This window comes from Mauremys mutica, chromosome 7 (assembly GCF_020497125.1).
Source record: "Mauremys mutica isolate MM-2020 ecotype Southern chromosome 7, ASM2049712v1, whole genome shotgun sequence".
NCBI classification, from domain to species: domain Eukaryota; kingdom Metazoa; phylum Chordata; order Testudines; family Geoemydidae; genus Mauremys; species Mauremys mutica.
In genome coordinates, this window is record NC_059078.1 from 5,723,892 (window position 1) to 5,743,444 (window position 19,553).

Sequence of the window (19,553 nt, forward strand, 5' to 3'; positions counted from 1 at the left end):
TCTAGACTAACACGGCCACCCCTCTGATACTTGATCCCCATAATGGTCATTTACACTTCTGACATATTGCCATTGTTGTTAATCCAAAGTACGATTAAGGTACAAGGACTATATTAGTATAACAATGTAAGAATTCATAAGCTTTCTGGACTAAAACTCTTTCCAGCTATTTCACTACATGACATAGGTTTGAATTCTCAGGAGAGCTTTGCTGTCCATTGCCAGCACAGCGAAAATGTTACTGAATACAGTCCAATAAATATTTAATGAATACTTCCCTTTCAGTCCTGATGGGATTAAGCAGCAACCTCATTACCAAAGTCTACCTTTCTCCTTCACTTTTATCCCTTCACAATGCAGTACGAGCTGGAAATATAACGAAATATTGGAAACATCAGTCCATAGTCCAAAGCAGGAGGAGAAAATCCAAACCCAGAGTGTCAGGTCACGTAACAGAATTCAAATAGCAATTACCTCTCTCCACCTTCCATCCAGAGTTTGTGCAGAAAGGCTGAAGAGACAAGCCAGCAATAGGAGTTTGTAGATAAGCCTTGGGGCCAAAATATTATCATTATTCATATTCTGGTAGCCCTCAACCAAGATCTGGCCTCATTATGCTAGCCGCAGTGCATACTCATAGCACGAGACAGGCTCTCCCCCAAAGAGCTTACATTTTAAATAGACAGACAGCAGCTATATGAAAGGCAGCGTTATTAATCCCGATTCAAAGGTGGGCAATTGAAAGGCAGAAAGGTCAAGTGAGTTGCCCAAGGTTACCCAGAGATCTGAGGCAGAGCCAGGAACTGAATCCAGAACTCCTGAGGCCCAGCCCAGTGTCTTAACCACAGACCCATCCTTTCTTTCTATTCAATTCTGGCTTCGTTTACACCTGTGCAATTCCATTAACCTCAGTGAGACTGCATGGGTCTAAGGGACCGTAGAATTGAGCACAAGGGCCTCCATCTCATATAGGATAATCTGCCTCTAAAATGTAAACAATAAGAACATTCCACAACCACAGCTACACTTACCCACCCAGACAACCTCTATTGCGCCAGCCCACTATCGGAGAAGCCAACCTGGCACACAGCAGCAGCATCTTACACCTACAGTACAATACTTTCAATCAAGCTGTCAGCATTAACTCAGAGTCTCCACAGTGATATCTGAGCGAGAAGCATAAAAAACGGAGGTAATTTCAGAGGCTGCTGTATGCTAACTGTGGGAAAATGTTGATTTTTAATGGTGTTTATTGTCCCTTTCTCCAACATAATTTTCTCCCATTGAAACTACATGTATTCATACAATAATGGTAAGAGATGGGTGCAAGAGATAGACAAAATAATTTTCAGATGCAGTATTGCCAACCCTGAGCATGCAAAAATCATGAATCAGGATCTCAAAATCATGAGATTTATCAATAATAATATGTTCTTTTTATTTGCCTTCTAGATATTGAATCTTTAGAGTTCATGCTTTCAAATATTTCTATGCAATCATTAGGGCAGGAAGCTTAGTTTAAAAAAAAGGAAAGCTGAGAGTCTCACATGGACTCTTGATTCCAGGACCTGCGGCTTTAAGAGGAACACCAAATATGTAAAGGCTAGTGATAAAATCATGAGAGTTGGCAACACTAAAATATGGTATTCTATAGCTGGTGAGACCAACTTGTATTGACTGCCGGATCTGACACATGGGATTTCTAGGACAGCCATATGCGAGTTCTCCAGCTGGAGCACTCTGACTCTAGCATAGAGGTACTGGGTCTGATTTCCCACTGCATTACTCCAGTGTTACACCAGTGTAACCCCACTGATTTTGGGGGTATTATACCAGGTTGAAATTGGAGTACTGCACCAGAGAATCTGACCTGCCATGTTTCCGGTGTAAAGTTCCTTAAGAAAGAGAAGAATGTGCTTTATTTAAAATTTAGTCATTGCTAAAAATAAAATAAAAAAGCACAGACTAAATCCTGCATATTGTACAACTCTTGATAATCCACAGAATATATAACTTTTTTTGGCACACATGTTAAGATTTATCTGAAGGTCACAAAGCAACCCTTCACTTTTGTTTTAGTTGGGACCGTCCCAATTTTGTGTCTCTTTTGGCTTGCATTTTAAATATGCAATCAGCCTCATTCTACATGGTACATTTCAGCAAGTCCTGCATAACTTAACAAGGATGGAGAGGAAGTATTAAGGGGCTATTTAGGAGTAATAGGATGAAACTAAGAGCAAAAAAATTAGGCTTAATGTCAAGACTGTGAACTGTCATCTTGTACATCATCAGGGATCTTCAGAGCTAAGAACATGAGCCCCTGCAGACTTTGACTCCTAAATGAGTGCTCTAGCAGAGTTATAGAATCATAGATTATTACGGTTGGAAGGGACCTCAGGATTTCATCTATTCCAACCCCCTGCTCAAAGGGGGACCAATGCCTAAATGGCCACCTCAAGGATTGAACTCACAACGCTGGGTTTAGCAGGCCAATGCTCAAACCACTGAGCTATTCCCCCCCTGCACGCCCAGCACAGAAGAAGAATGCATAAGCTCATACTGAGTAGAGGTTAACCTAGAGGGATTCTCAAGCCTGTACAGAGTGGACCATCCCTTGATGTAACCTCATGGACATTTCTCCTACCACAGGTGATCAAATAACATCCCTTGGGCAGCCACAATTGCTTACACGGTCAAGTCAGGTTAAAAATACATTATATACTTGCCTAATTTCTCTTAATGTGAAGATAGCCATCACCACGGCAACAGCTGCTCTCTACAGACAACCAGCAAATGCTCTGCAGACCAGTGGAGGTCCATGGATTTCTGTTTGGGGACCACTGTATCAGACAGTTGAACATTCTCCAAGACTAGTAATGGAAGGCGCATTGCATGGCATGGGTAAAACAGGATGCCAAAGTACTGGTGAATATCCTGTATAGAATAACCCAAGCCAAGTGATCTCCCACAGGGGCTCTCAACCTTTCTGGACTACTGTCTCCCTTTCAGGAGGCTGATTTGTCTTGCTTACCCCCAAATTTCACCTCCCTTAAAAACCACTTGCTTACAAAATCAGACATAAAAATACAAAAATGCCACAGCCACACTGTTACTGACAAATTGCTGACTTTCTCATTTTTACCATATAATTATAAAATAAATCAACTGAAATATAAATATTGTACTTGCATTTCAGCGTATAGTATATAGAGAAATAGAAACAAGTCATTATCTGTATGAAATTTTAGTTTGTACTGATTCCGCTAGTACTTTTTATGTGGCCTGTTGTAAAACTAGGCAAATATCAAGATGAGTTCAATACTGCCTAGAAGACTGCTGCGTACCTCCCCGGGGTACGTGTACCCCTGGCTGAGAATCACTGATCTAATAAACACTTCTGATTTCATGTTAAAAGGCCTCGCATGTCAGTCAAACCCTTGGTAGCCAAAATGTCAATATTTTGAAACAGAAAATCCTTGCAGCCTTAGAGGGATATATGATGTTATACTGCAAGAAATTTCCCAGATACCTCTATGAAATATGCTGGTTTGCTTGATGACAAGGAGAGGAAGGATGATCTTGTAGTTAAAAGCTCTGGGCTGGGACCCAGGAGATCTGTGTTCAGTTCCTGTCTCTGCCACAGTCTTCCTTAGAAAGCCACTTACTCTCCGTGTGCCTCAGTTCCCCGTCTGTAAAATGGGGATAATAATCCTTCCCTTGTCTGTTTAGACTGTAAGCTCTTTGGGGCATGCGTATGTACAGTGCCTACCACAATGAGGCTCCAATACTAATTGGTGCTTCTTAGGGACAGACAGGCCCCCAGCTATGATGCTATTTTTAAAATAAGGAGCTGGTTCAGTATTGATCGCTAACTGAAATTTGTGCATCAGAGTACGTTGTCCCCTCCCTTCCCCCGCTGGATTGACCCTGCACTAAGTAACACCAATGGCTACTGTGGTGTATTCATTACTATAGACATAGTGCATCTTCAGTGGGTTTCCGATGGGATGGGATCAAACGCTTTTCCTATCGGCACAGCTGAACGTGCTAATTTGACGGTAACTTGCGATTTCCTACAAAAGCCACTAGGTGTGTGCCTGCTAGCACTGCATGGGAAAGACACAACGCTGTGCTCGTAATTGGAGGAGAAAAGGTGTTTTATTAACTGGAAAGTATGTGCTCCATGACTCGGCTGGGTGCTCTTCCACAGAGCAAAGGACCCGAAAAGGCATTGGAAGATTGAACACTGTGTATAATTTCTAAAGAAACTGTTAATGAATTGGCCCAAGAGCTCTGACAACTCCCTGGTACTCCTGCAGTACTGGACGGTGTGATAGTAACGCATGACTTCATTCCACCCATGCACTTTCCCCCTTGCCAACAGCGACCATCCAAACACAGTTGTTAGCGCCCGCCGAGTGCAGTGCCCCTCCCACCTCAGCCTCCAACACTTTACCAGATACACGATGCAAAGATCTGTACCCTACATTTCGGGCTGCGTTGTCCCTGGCCTTTGCACAGGGCCAGAGAGAATATGGGTGGAAAAAACCTTCCCCTCTCTCTCTCCCATGCATCTTGTGTAAGGCCCAGTGAATACTCCATCCTCGCACGCGACAGATTGCCCCTACAAGACACAGAGCTGGCCCAGCTCACTGGGAAGAGAAGGATGCACCTTCCCAAAGGATCGTGCAGACAGCACATTTCTCCTGCATGCTGGAGAATGTAGGAAGGTCCAAGGGCGCAACCCCCTCCCCAAGCTGTCCCACATATAGTGCATGTCTACACACATCCCTCTTGTGGCCCTGTGCCCAAACAACACAGCTAGTCTACTTGCACTGCACACTGTTTTAAAATATTTTCCCTGGTTGGGTTTGAGACAGCAACTCGCCTCCAATTATTGTATGTAATTAATGTATTTAACATGCCCATTTCTAAAACACACTTTTTAATTCTGTTAAATGCTCGCTTTGTTTGAGAGCAACTGCCACCAACAGATACAAATGACTGATCTGTTTTTCAGTGACACATCAAACAGTGCTGGGTAGCTGTTTCCCCCTCCCCCCAATCCAGAATGTGAAATGTCTGGGTGCATATTTAGGTAGCCTTCCACCAGCGCTGTGCCCTCTGGCCTAGTTCAAATCCGCGGAACTATCTTACAGAAATATTTTAAGCACATCCGCATCTTCTCTGGAGAGCTGTATTCTAAAGCCATACTCTCTCGTGGACTGGGATCCTCCATAAAAACTCTCTCGTGGACTGGGATCCTCCGCAGTTCTGAACTATCACTGACAAAAGATAAAGGTGCCAAAGAGATGCCATTTTGCTTCGCCTCACTGGGAGCAGCTCAGTGCTGTTACACAAGACTGTATTTTCAGTTTCCTGTTCCCCCTGACATCTTTACTCCTTGTCTGTTCATGAATGATGCGCTCACTGGTAGCCCAGGCAGCTTTAACAATGCTGTCCTTATTTCCCACTCCCCAACCCTGCAATGCAAATGCCATAAACAGTCAAACGGAACTGTTATGTGTTGGCTCAGTAGTGCTACAGCCCTTTAATTGAAGCTCTAGTGTTACCTAAGGAGGAGAGAGTCACCTTTGCAAAAATTCATATAGATTCTAATCACTAGAAGAGCAAATAAAATAAACTCATTGAAGGTATAAGTAGATCAAGCAGCTAATTAAGGAAATAAGTGATAACTTAATCAAGATCATTAGAGAAATCAGCATGTTGCTGTGATTACTTAAATGGTAATGTAACAAAAATACTCTTGCGTAACCAGAGCTTTGAAAGACTCAGGGAGGCCTGCTCTGTCAATAGGCAGGGAAGCACAGAAAGATTGCCCTGGAACAGTACTTTCTTGTATTACACCAAAAGCTGTGTCCCATCTGAGGCTGATTCAGGAAAATACTCAAATCCCCTGGTAATTTCCTGCAGACAGAACATTTAATCATCTCCAAGTCTCCACCACAAAAATCCAAAGTAAATGATTCACACTTTCAGAGGAATTTGCCTTAAGAACAAGAATAGTCTTCTGCTCCAGGATGGATCAACTATTTGTAAGTGCAAAAATATTTTATTTCCTTTTCTCTCAACAGAAATAAAGTCAAGTAAGCCTGGCCATAGCATTTCTCTTTTACTTTTTTTACGTCAGCCAACTGCTCCTACGATCGGGATTATGTGCAGTTCTGTGGATATAGGCTATGCACTGACTCCATAGATACATAATATTGGATCATTTTTATTTTTTTTATCCCCGCTAAGGGGCAGATTGTAATATGATGAACAGAATTAGAAACATACAAGGTTTTCACTGCTCCAGCTCACTTGACACCTTCAGTTGCCTAGCACTATGTTCTCAAGTTTTTGCAACTGATTATTTTAAGAATTGTCCTAATCCACTCCCTCCCAAGTGGATATTTGCTCTGTCTGTATACACAGATCACTATGTCTGCCTCTCCAATTACTCCACCAGTTGTGCAGATCAACACATCTGCTTGAAGAAAGCAGGAATCCCAAAGCATACAAATGATTTAAACTGGCTAAACGAATGCAAATAGAGGAGGATGTTAAACATATCTATAGCAGCAAATAGCCAAAGTAACTTCATGCAGACCAGCATTCTGTAGACAACGTGCTAGTTTGTATTTGTAAGAAGTATCTTTTTTTCACCCAAATGTGTCATTTATGACTAACCAGTGAACGTGTGAAATGTGACTTGCCAGTTGCTTAATTGCAAAAGTATGCAAAAGCCATTAAGTTAAGCACGTTTCATTAGATACTTAAAAATCTTTGTTTTACTTGAAACAAAATAAGTGCTTTACTTTGCATCAGAGAAAGTCTACATTCCCTTTAGAATTCATGCTAATATTTTTAATATAAAAATTCAACATCCAAGAGTTAAAAATAACATTTTAGCCTGTATTAAACACAGCTGTCAAAAGGTTCAAGATTTGCATTTTGTCATTCCACACAAATCCCCACAGCAGCTGAGATGACATACGCTACATTTTGAAACTAAGAGCTAAAGATAAGCTTCAGACTCCCACAGTGTTTTACATTTTAGACTCTTAATGCACTAAAAAACTACAAGTGGTCTGGAAGTTGGTAAGAAAAGCTGTGCAAAGCCACGGTTCTCTCAGTTTTACAACTTGCCAAGGTAAAAAAAAACCAAACCAAACCAAACCCCACTTGAAGTATAGATATTAATAGCCTATATTAGTAAATCAAGTCTCTGAACTGTAATTTAGCAGCAGTAATTAAATGAGACCAAAATTCTCTACCACATTTGAGCTAGTTAGCTCAGTTTTCCTGCCTAATTGCAAAAGCAACCCTGAGTTTACAGCTGGATACAGAATATTACAACTGAAAACAACTTTCCAAGTGTAAATATTAGTCTCAGATTAAATGGCTTATGCTTTCCTATGTTACAAACTGAACACGATTACTTACCCCGACTAAACAGGCATTTATTTCGCGTGCACAAAAACCACTGCCTCAGTGGGAAGGAGAAAGGAAAGAGAGAAAGATGGAGAGAAAAAAAGAGAGACGTCTCTTCAATGTCTTCCTAATGAGAAAAGTGTGGTGGCTGAAGCAAAGAGCAAAATGCTTACTGAGGCCCTCTGGGGTACTCAGCGAGAGGTGGAGAAGCATTCTCACACAGCCTGACTAAAACACTGCCATTTGGAGCGGCTTTGCTGTTCAAGAAGGCTGTTTGTAGCTGCGAGTCAGTTAGGTCATTTGGGGAGTTAAAGCACTCAGGCTGTTTCCAGTGACGCCCACCGAAGTTTTAGCTTATTGGCGAAAATCAGGAGGCATAACCCAACCCTGTCCCTCTAACCAAATTCCGATCTCAGGAGCCAGCATCCCTTACAGCTTTAACTAACAGAGCTAAGGAAAAGTTACTTTGCCCAACACAGCTCATGGCTGTACGTCAGTAGAAAAAGGTTTATAAGCAGCACATAGCTCTAAAAGTAATAATGAGTCTCACAGTTAACTATCATGCCATAAAAGACGCCTGGCAAATAACCCGAATACTGTTCACGTGTGTTCTTTTCGATAGAACCTAGCTGTAAAAGAGGCTCAGTTCTTTTCACTGCATACAGATCTACATGCTTGCTCATGGTACTAACTTTTGAAACTTACACTAAACGAGGGGCTACTCATAAAATTATAAACTGCAGAGCTACAACATGTGCCACTTCCTGCAGGAGGCACAATGACCTAGAAACTTTCTGTTCATTCTCAAACAGGTCGGCATGAAAGAAGATACAGGCCTTTTATGCTCACGTGATAAATTTTGATCTTGTACAGTTGTGTAAACCTGGAGAGATTCTGCTGACATATTGTACCCGCAAAATGTAGTCAAAAAGTTTAGATACATTCGGAATAAATCTGAAGTTATGTTGTAGTTATGGCAGTAGTTTTCAACCTGTGACCCGCGGACCCCTGGGGGGCCACAGACTATGTTTAAGGGATACACGAAAGGTGACTATGAAAATAAACGTTTCGGAACTCAGAAAAGGCATTTCCGTTTTTCTGACCAATCAGAAGTATGCGAATACCCCCACCTACAGGTCAAAACCTGGAAGTGTTGTCGTTACCAGAGAATCCCACAGTTTAGCGCCCTTTCTCACGCTGCATCAAATGCCGGGCCAAGTACATGCAACATTTATAGTTGAATTCTGTTGAGTCGGTTTTCAGTTTAAGACTTCTATGGTAGGGGTTTGCGGACCACAGGTTGTATTTCCAAAGGGTCCACACCTGCTTTCGACATTTTTTTAGGGATCCGCAAATGAAGCAAGGTTGAAAACCACAGCCCTATAGTGTATACTCAAGAATATTGAATTGATGTATGGACTGCAGAAACCAACCTTAAAGTAGTTTTTTCCAGCTTGGCACAGGCATGTGGATAAAGCTAATGAAGACTACATGCGAGCAAAGGAGTGAGGCTAGAAAAATCATTTAGCTATGGTATTCCCAGTTTAACTTTAATGGACTGTTTTGCATTTAAAAGTATTACCTTGCAGTTGCAAAATATACATTTTAAATTTAGAAAAGGAACTCCAAACGAAAGTTCCAGAATAACCAAAACACAGGCAAGAAAAAAGGTATGTCTTTAAAACTTCAGGAGGAGCGAGAATAGGAAAGCAAATTTCACTTCCATTCATTTTCAAGATGATGAAGAAAAATCAAGGGCTGGAAGATCAAAAGACTGCTTGAAAGAGTAATCATGATTATCTCAGCAAGCAGGCTTTCAGAAACTCGCTCTTTCTGATTGTTGGAAGCACCCCGTTTTCCTGCAGCTAGCTCTCACCAAAATTAAGTGTGTAAATAGTTTAGCAACTTCAGACCTAGAAAAAACATCAGAATTTGGGGCAGGCTATTATTACTAATGAGTGTGCTTGGTACTTTATAATCAAATGTCCCTTTACCAAGGAGTTTACAACGTATGTATGATACATAAGATACTAGTCAAAGTACAAGAACACATTCAGACACCACCAGTACATCACCGTACATTGGAAGGCTTCACAGACTAAGTAGGTTCTAAGGAGGAGTTTGGAGGTTATCCTGCTCATTCAGGAGTCTACTCAGAGCAACCAGTAAGAGGTAACTTTCATCCGATAAAATCCCCAAATAAGTTTTTACCCAGCCCTCAGTTATACCACACGACTGAGCTTTACTGCAGCTGTTGTTTTAATTGCGTGAATTCTAGCGCTCATCATAACATGATAGCAATGGAAACTGACGTCTTCAGGGGTATCCGCAGAATCAAGAGAACTGCAGGCCAGCCCTCCACACATTGCTGTGGTCTTTCTAGATGGAGGGAGGACAGAGTGCAAAAGGAGGGAGTTTGGTCTCCTTACATGTTCAGTCCTGGGCTTCTTTGCTGAGGCTCCCAACAAGAGAGGCACTATTTACAAGAGGCACTTCCCGCCTCCGAAAGCAGAAACCTCTTGCCCAACAACAGAAGCAGCCAGCCCTCCACTGGATGGGAATGTCTTTCAAGCACTATCGACCTGAGCTGCAACCAAATGGAAGAGAACGGCTTGTATCCATTTACCGAGCCCCAGAACAAAAGTCTACCACCTGAAGCCTAGAGGAGCAGCTGCCAGCTTCTGATTCTGTTCCACTTGTTTTGTAAGCTGCTCTTCGGTTGTACTCCTCCGCTCCAAGAACCTATTCAGCTTGTCCTCCATAGCCTTTCATCTGGCCCCCAGCAGCATGCTAAAGCCCAAGAGGATCTGATCCAGGGCCAGGTATTTGGCTCAGTTTGCTTACGCGGCAGGATCTCCTTCAGAGACTGGGTAGCACAGTCCCTCCTCTCCAGCCCCTCTGTTACCCAGATACACTCCATGTGCCAGCAACATCACCTGAGCCAGCAACCACAGTCCAGGCTCAGCAGGGATAAAAAAAAACACACACCCCCCACCCCTCTGCACAGCAACCCAGCAACTTAAAACTCCAGCCTGGCAACTTCTTATTTCATTAAAACCACATTAAGAATATCCACAGGAGCGGATTTTACTAGAAGATGTCACGAATCTTTATGCATGATTTTTGTTTAGCCGTGTGTATTGTGCAGCTGAGCTGGGGGGTTTTTCCCCCCCAAGTCACAGTGTTACTACAGCATGGACTTCTGTTTGTTTGCGCTTCTCCTAAGGTATCCCAGAGCAAAGGTGGGGCGTTGCGGTGTGATTTTCAGTTCTCCCATGCATTTACTGAGGAGGACGGCATTGCTGCACTGAAAATGCCAAATGCTTTTCTGCAGTCCAGCCCCTTTGCAGCACTGGGAGTGGCAGGAAAGCCACCGAATCTACCCACCTGAGGATTCTGCTGGCACAGCCAGCTCTCCCCCACCCCCCGCCATTATAGAAGACATGGAGGGAGGGAGGGAGCGTGGCCAGGGCCCTCTTGCGGTCTGGCTACTTTTGGCTGGTGTTTGGAGCAACACCAATGCTACTCTCTCGACGCTGTGGCTGGTGTAAAGCCAGAATCAGGGACCCACAACTAATTCCACCGCAGCATCCATCACAGCTACAAATCTGGCCCAAAGTGTTTCCAAGAGAGCACAAGTACGTTGGTGTGGCTGAATCTCATGAACAGCAGCTCTCTCTTGGAGCTCGGTATTGGGTCGGGTGGGAAACTTGCCTTACTTGAGGGTTTTCTTCCTTTTTAACGTTTGCGTTGCTGTGAGGAAATAGGTTAGAGCAACTTTAGCTCAAAATTAACTAAGTTATTTTTTGTCCAGAGATGCTCAAACTCATGAACAATATCAATTTATTATCCTGAAGGCTGTGGGATGCAATTTCTCTCCAGGAGGCAGCAGGACTCAAAAAGTAGAATTTAACAGATTATGAATACTTTCCTATCCAAGCTCTTTTACTGCTCTATAAATCATTTTCTCATTGTCTATACAGTTCTCCCCCACCAATATTGGATTAGCCGGAAAACCAATAAACATCCTTTCTAAGATCCTCAGCTACACATATGGACTGGATTAAATGATATTTCATTTTCCATTTACTAGTGCAAAGAAAATGTGTTCATTGAACCATTTTTATTTTGCACATATAAGCAATTTATTCCTATTTTATAAAACTATTTATCTTCTAGCCAGTACTCCAAACATCCATCTATAAATTCATTCTGAATGTGCCCATGACAGAACTATGTAAGTGCAATTTGCTAAACTACGATTCAAAAACATCATGTTCAAAAATCTCTCTCTCTCTTTGAGATGTGTGTACAGGCACTCAGACACATGCAAACCACGTTTTTGATGTTTAAGACAAGCTAATCAGTCCTTTCTTTTAGCCTCACCAACATAAAAGCATTATTTACGGACTCTGTGAGTCCTCTGTACTGATAATATATTTTATCTCTACAGTCAAAATGGATCTATGACATTTTAAAGAAACCCTCTGAAAAGATGAATGAGAAATGCTTTGTGAAGTAGCTACATAAACTCACAGTGCTATTGGGCAATAACCTGCCAGATCCACAGGTGAATGGATCCTTTGATGTCACTTCACTTCAACTGCGATGTTCCAATTCACATCACGTGAGGCTGTGACCCCTATGGGGATGGTAACAATGGAACTGATTTGGCCTGTCTTGCTGAAGTGCTTCTCTTTCTAGAACCCCCATACTCTTGCAAAGTACGCACTTCCTTCTTTTTTTAAACCAAGGAGTCTGGTTTCTACATGTTGCTGACCTGTTTTCAATGGGGACTTGAGAGGGCCCAGCACCTCCCAGGATCTGGCTCTTAACCTCTTATTTACACTCCTCCAGTTTTATTTCTTGCCTCCTGCCGCAAGCAACTCGGTAACTGACCTTGGGTCACTTTATCTACAGCTGTAAGGGCAACACACGCTGCTTCACTTTTCGATTCCCCTTTGAAGCTGCTCTCTGAGCACTTCAGAGACCACTGCCTCGGCTACTTCAAATTTCCATTAATTTTTGGTTACGATTAGCAGGTCAGTCCTCGCAACTCCGATAACAGCAGGGTTGATAAGTGCAACTATATTAAAATTATCTATGCATAAGGGAGAATAATTAGGGGAGCAAATTCTTGCCAACACTTATCAGCTGTATGCTGACTGCTTGCTTTTGTATTGCTAGAGGCTTCAGAGAGCCCTAAACTTCATTGCTCCTCAACACAGTGTCTCCAGGCAGACAAATCTCTCCTCCATTGTGGGGAAGATGTCGACTGTAAAACCGTGGAGGCAATCATTCTGGGAGGCAGGAGCACAGAGAAATTAGAGCAGCGGTTCTCAAACTTTTGTACTGGTGACCCCTTTCACATAGCAAGCCTCTGAGTGCGATCCCCCCTTTATATATGAAAAACACTTTTGTGTATATTTAGCACCATTATAAATGCTGGACGCAAAGCGTGGGTTTAGGGTGGAGGCTGACAGTTCACAACCCCCCACGTAATAACCACGTGACCCCCTGAGGGATCCCGACTCCCAGTTTGAGAACCCCCGAATTAGAGGAACATTCTCCTCTCGGTGCGTCTGTGCCACTTCCTTTTACGCAGATGGAAATTATGCACGCAGATCAAGTAGGTGACTAGGTTTAGAAAATTCAGCTCTGGCCTTAAGACCAGGAGGCACGGGGGGAGGGATGGCGAGGAAAGAAACACAATGTCTGCTGAAATCATGAAAAGCCATAGCTGCTTGTAACCACAGGAACTCCTGCAAATGCTCAGTTCTGCACCCTCCAGCAGACGTCATTAGTCCAATGTAGTCACGATGGCGAAACTGATCCAGATAAAAGGTGGTTGAGACCATCATAAAAGACTTGTAAAAATGTTTAAGATCTCAGCTCCTTTGAAGCCATTCAGAGCTCTGCTAAGTTGCTTATTTTATTTGTTTTCTGCTAAGGGTTAGCTTAGTTTTCAGCTAACAATATTTATTTTAATACACCACATATCTTGGCCTGTAGGTCAAAGCCACTGCAGACATGCGCAATTATTTAGTGTAATTCCCAAGCTATGAAATGAAGCCCAGCACTGAGGAATGCCAACTTCTACTCCCTGAAATTATAGTGGGGTTGTAGGAGTTAGGGCATTGTCTACGTTGCAATCACATAGTTTTGCCATTGACCCCATGGGAGCAGGTTCAGGACTCTATCCGGAAGAGTCTGTTCCATTTGCAAATATTCTGAAGAGCTCCAGCAAAGTTCTGAACTGTGAAAACCGGATAACACTGATCAACATCACAGGCCAGATCCTTAGCCGGTGTGAACTGTAGAAGTCAACGGAGCTAGGCAATTTACACCCGCTGACGATCCGGCCTATTGTTTTTAAAACTGCCTTTCCCAGACAGCTCTGTATAGCACACTTTATTCTTTTCGTTCTGTCACAGTCGTTTCATTATTTGCATTGGAATAATAGAAGGAACATGCCTTGACATGACCTCTCCATTTCTTAAAATAGGCAACTGTAATGAAAGGTTGGACTAATGAGCAGAGATACAGCTCAGAGCTTCGTTGCTAGAACTGTTCAGCTTTACAGTCCTGACCCACACACTACTGCCTAGGTGGCACTATAAGAAATAGCCATAAGACCTATGAATGTCGCTTGTAAAGCGCCTGTGTTCAGCTAGTTAAATCGCTCAACTGGCCGAGCATTCCAAGGGATCTGTCTGTGGATGCTTCTGAAAATGCCTTCTCAGGGAATGGAATGGCTCTCGCAGTGATGAACTGTTCAGCTGTTTCCAGCAGGAGTGTGTTGTGTGTAACATATTCTGAGCAGGCTCTCAAATACCGTAAATGAATTTGGGCAGTGGGGCCTGTCTCTTTCCCTTTAGGGCAGGCATGCTAGAACGGTTCCACTTTGCAACGCAGTCCAGGCCACCCGCCGGCTGTGTTTTGTATTACCAGAGTAGCTCACAAGACATCACTCCAGGGTACGTGTTAACATACAGAAGAACGTACACAGTACGACCACACAGACGTGCAAGTTAGACAGCTAAAATGCTTCCAAACAGAACGAGAACATTACATTTTTAATGTGTCAGATTATGAAAAATAAGAGCCTTCACTTCCTTGTGTTTAGGACACCTTACTTCTCTCTCCCTCTGCCATTTCTTTGGCTTCACTGGACCCTACAATGACAGGAATTGTTTCTTGAATTAGGGAAATGAAATCTAATTGGGCTCTATTGGTGACAGTTACTGGAGTTCTCTTCCTGAGCACTCCAATTCTGACTTACCTGTCATCATGTATCATTACAGTAAAACACGCCCATGACAAAGACTGTAGGGCCATCTTTTACAAAGCAATTTTGTTTTTGTTTTTTACCACCACACTTGAGGACCAGATTTTCATTACTGCACACACAAACTCTGTACAAGCAATTACTGCAGCTGCCCATGCAAATGGCCAGTTGGGTATTCTGCATGTGCACTCACTACAGTTTGCTGATGCTTACATAATCACAGCAGCATGCTTAAGTTATTCACATGTATTTCTACGCACTCAACTCCACATGTCATCATCATCATGGTATGTGGAATCACAACTCTTTTTAAACAGGAGGCATTTTATTAAATAAAGCAGCTATCCCTACCAAAACACGCTAACAGGCTTCCGGAGAGCTTGAGTTCCCATTTTGTCTCTCTTGTTTACCAGGGAGCCCATCCTCTCTGGAATTCTATACAGCACACAGAGACACCTAGTGGCTGGATGACAGTCTGCATACAAAAAATATCATTATTGATACAGTAGGACCCTTTATTTAGTGTTTAGGTTCCTCTCCCCGGGTGCTCACAAAGTCTCTGCCGCCCCTTATCAAGGTGCACAGTTGGGAAGGAGGAGAACACAAGAGCCTGCCTTCCATAACCCACGGCCTGGACCAGGGCCAGGCACAGTCGTGGTCATTGTGCCGATGGATTGCTCCGTCCTTTCATCCCTATTCGCCAGGCATGCTCAGTGCCCAAAAAGGGGCTTGGGAGGGCTAGAGCATTGGTCCCGCCCCTCCCCACTCATGCACTCCATGGTGAAGCTGGCCGGCCACCTGAGGGGGCGTGAGTAGTGGGCTGCACTCTGAAGGGGCGCAGCAGTGGGCTTCTGCGGACTGAGGGGCTCTACAGAGTGTTCCGGCTCCCAGTGCTCCACTTCGGGGAACGAGCCATGGGAGGATTCTACTCTCTAATCGACACAAGGCACAAATCAGGATCACAAACAAGCAAGGGGGACATGGGAGACTTCTGGGTAGGGTGACCAGACAGCAAGTGTGAAAAATCAGGACAGGGGGTGGAGGGTAGTAGGAGCCTATATAAGAAAAAGCCCCAAATATCGGGACTGTCCCCATAAAATCGGGACATCTGGTCATGCTACTTCTGGGGGATGGATGAGGGGGGACTTGTCACTGAGGGTGCAGGAAGGTTTTTCACCCAGGAGGATGGTGACGGTGAAGGAGTGTGGTTATTTTTTGGGGGGGAAGGGGTCACGGGGGAGGGGGCGGCAGCCAGAAGGTAGTTGAGGGAACATGACACTGGACAGAGAGAGGAGTTTTAAAAGCTGTGAGTGGAGTCTGTTTGGGCATGTCTTGGGTTTTGGAAGCTGTGGAAGGGAATAGGCTCTATTTCTTCTGTCCTATTTCTAGGTATCCCATAATCCAGGCACTTTCACGGTGATTAAACCCACAGTTATCAGTATTAAACCACCCTCAAACACAAATACATACTGTGCTGCCCATACAACACCCCCCACCATTCCACATCATGGGTAACAATATCAGGGACATCAGATCTGCACCATCAATAAATACATTTCGCTCGTGCAGGATTTTTAGAAAACTAAAACGGAAACATGAATTTGCCCGTGTAGATGAATCTAACGAACGATGCCCACAACAGCTTTTTTTCTGGATTTGATTACACAGAGAACGCAACATACCAAAAACATTTTTCCCCTAAACTCTGTGTTCTAAAATTAAACCCAGCAGGGTAAGCAAGATCCTAGATAGATTTCAAAAGATACTGCACTCTTCTTCTTCTTCTTTTTTTGAAACCCTGCCTGCACTGTAGAGGCACATTGCGAAAACTCTTGAGTACCTCTGGGACCAAACGTAAACACTACGAGAGCTAAAAATCATGTACTGTTTTTATCTTGATAGTCTACACCACAGAGCACAGCTGCGGTTCGCCATTTCATGATAAACCACTCTCGGCTTTAGATCATGTTTAGTGTGTAACTGTGGATGCGAAAGCAAGATATTATCATAAAAAGACAAAAAAAGAAGGAGATGGAACAACCAAAGAAACATGGGAATTAAAAAATGAAACAGACTTTTTAAAAACACATTTCTTAGACATCAAAGTTCGCATTTCCCTTAAAGACAACTGAACTCTTTTGTGAGTATATAATAAACCCTAAAGAAATTCTTGATCTTTTGTAAATAGAAGGCTCCTGTATGAATTTTTCAATTGAGATGACTGTAGCTGGGTCTCAGCTTTAATAATACCAATGATTACTTATATCTTCTGTAGTTATTTCTACTGCAAATAGATAACTGGTTCTCATTAGAAAAAAGGAGTAAACCTTTCACTTTTTTTATAACACTCTCCTCCACATAATAGTGGTAAGTAGGCTATAAGATCAAAACAATGTAAGAGCACTGTCTAGTGGCTTAATTAAATCGCATAGAAAGGAATGATCTCTATCCCTGTAATCGCAGAGAGAAAGAAAGGCCAGGAAAAGTGTAGTGAGTGATCAGTATTGCCATTTCGTACGATTTTAGTGAGAGTCTTGCAATATTTGGTGTTTCTCTCTTGAAGCCCCAGCTTCTGGAGTTAGGGGATTATAAGAGAATCTTAATTTAAAAAATTAATTTCCTAGTCCTCCTGGTAATGGAGAAAAGCTTGAAAATACAGCCAAAGGCCAATGACTTGAATGGGGCTAGGATTTCACCCATAAGCCCTACAGGCTCAAAAACCAGAAGGCAAGTGAAAAGAATCCAAATTTTCTCTCTTTTTTTAATGAACTACGTCTCCTGATTTTTAAGCCATTTCCTGATTTTGGGTGGCCTGCCTGATGATTGTTGAGCATTTGGGGTTGGCAACATTGGATGCTTGAGTGGAGGAACTCCTGCAGAGATGGAATGCTTCAAAACTAGCATGTGGACTTTGCTTTCTGTTTGAGTCAATAATAACAGTTTCCAGTTACACAAGCTCCCCTCATTTCTCATCTTTCCTTAATTACGGCTCCCCTGGAAGAATACACAAATGGCTACTTACAGTGGAAGAAAGCAGTTAAATACTCTTGAACAGTAGGAGTTGCAATTGGCACGTTAATGAGATCATTATTGATTTTTAATGTACTTGTTTAAAAATAAAATTGCATGCATTTGTACAGACCTAGCAGCTTCCCAATGCACGGAAAACCATTTTTAATGCACATTACCCTGGAGCTGTTTTGAATAAAAAATGATTTCTCCAGTGCCTTCCAGCTGTTTGTCACACTTCCAGAAAAATGGCACCTGACTGGAGGTGTGTACAGTGTTTGGACACAAACTAAAAAGTGCCGAGTCATTTCAGCTACCATTGAGGTCAATGGAAAGTTAGGACATTTTGCACCATGACATTGCAGAATCAAGTACCATATTCTACTGAGGTTTCATTGACCTTTCGCATATGGCTTATGACCACGTGGGACAGCCACCGTTTCTCCTGACATCAAGATCTGCGCTGGAGACCTTCAGAGCTAAATCCACGAATTTCTTCATCTCAACCTGAACCAGCACTTTGAAGCTGGAGGTTGTAACAGACTCATGCGCTCTTTGGATCAGGCACAGAGATGGACATGTAACAGACCAGTGGGCAAAGTTAAAGGAAAAGTCACAGTGAAATTGTGACCTCCTGAAACTCCAAGTCCTCGTAGACCAAGAAAGCTTCATCAAGGCATCTTTAACTTATTTCTCATAGAGACTGGGGCTTCAGTGGGACTAAAAGTGCCTAAAGTTAAGCATGTGCTTAAATCTTTTGCTGGATTAGGGCCTAAAGCCCATTTTATTAAATGGACAAGCTAAAGATGGCCATGCAGTTTTCTTGCTCAGTAGAGGTTGAAAAGACTAATACCGGCTTAGCTAATAGAGCTGGGTCATGCAACTCAGGCAGCAGAAGTTCATGCTTTCAGAACCAGAAGTCCCAGACTCAATCCCCACTAATAACAACCCACCCACGGGTGCAGCATTACATGTGCCCATATTGGCCAGGCGCGAAGAGTCAATGGAATGCATGAACGAACAGGAAGATGTAAGTATTTATACCATGAGTTCCGCCACACTGGGTAACATTACGAGGCCCATTGTAATCTCTACAGCTGTATAATGTCACGTAGCCTGTGATAAAGGACAATATGTAGTTCTGAGGAGCTCCCATATGTCTGACTTATCACATGGCCACTCCATAGCATTTTGAGGGTCATTCTTAGAAGTGCTGCCACCTGGAAAACTGTGAATTATGTCACACCATGAGCCGATGCCTTATGCTGTGATGCAATACTTACAAGCGCTGTGTCTGTGGCAAGACTTCTAGGAATACTGATAGCCAAAACGGTGGAACTCTCTCTGGCTTAGAGGTTCAAGAGGTAAAATTCTCAAGCTCTCCAGTGTTAGGAGGTACCTGTATCAAGGTATCCCAAACTAAGTGAGGTCACCTTAAATCTGAGATGTTCTAGTTTCTTTGAGGAAAGGTTAGAAATCCCTCAGCATTGTTTTACAGCTTTTAACAGAGATATGACCAATAGACATGGTGTATTTATTTATTTTTCTGAAACTGAACACAAATAGAGGCTCATGTGCACTGAAATCAGTAGGAAGCTTAGCATTGACTTGGCTTTTACAGAATCATGGAAATGTAGGACTGGAAGGGGCCTTGAGAGATCATCCAGTCTGTCCCCTGCACTGAGGCAGGATTAAATATTTCTGGAAGCACTTTTGTGAATTAAACTGCCTTCAGCAAGGAACCCTGCAGTACTATCTAATTCATGATAATCAAAAGCAGAGAGCAGCCATTCAGAAGAGAGGCAATGATGCTTGAATG

At 42.9% G+C, this 19,553-nt stretch overlaps 1 protein-coding gene across 3 annotated transcripts in view; it reads right to left on the reverse strand.

Annotated features, from left to right (window-relative positions):
- The window catches only part of PRICKLE2 (prickle planar cell polarity protein 2), a 209,821-nt gene that overhangs the window by 120,996 nt on the left and 69,272 nt on the right, over window positions 1–19,553 (reverse strand). The window contains exon 1 of one of the 3 annotated variants that reach the window (XM_045025109.1): window positions 7,450–7,721. The exons of the other annotated variants lie outside the window; for them this stretch is intronic. The gene's annotated coding sequence lies outside the window, so the exon portion shown is untranslated. Of the gene's footprint in view, window positions 1–7,449; window positions 7,722–19,553 lie in introns of those variants that run through there. 3 annotated transcript variants of the gene reach the window in all.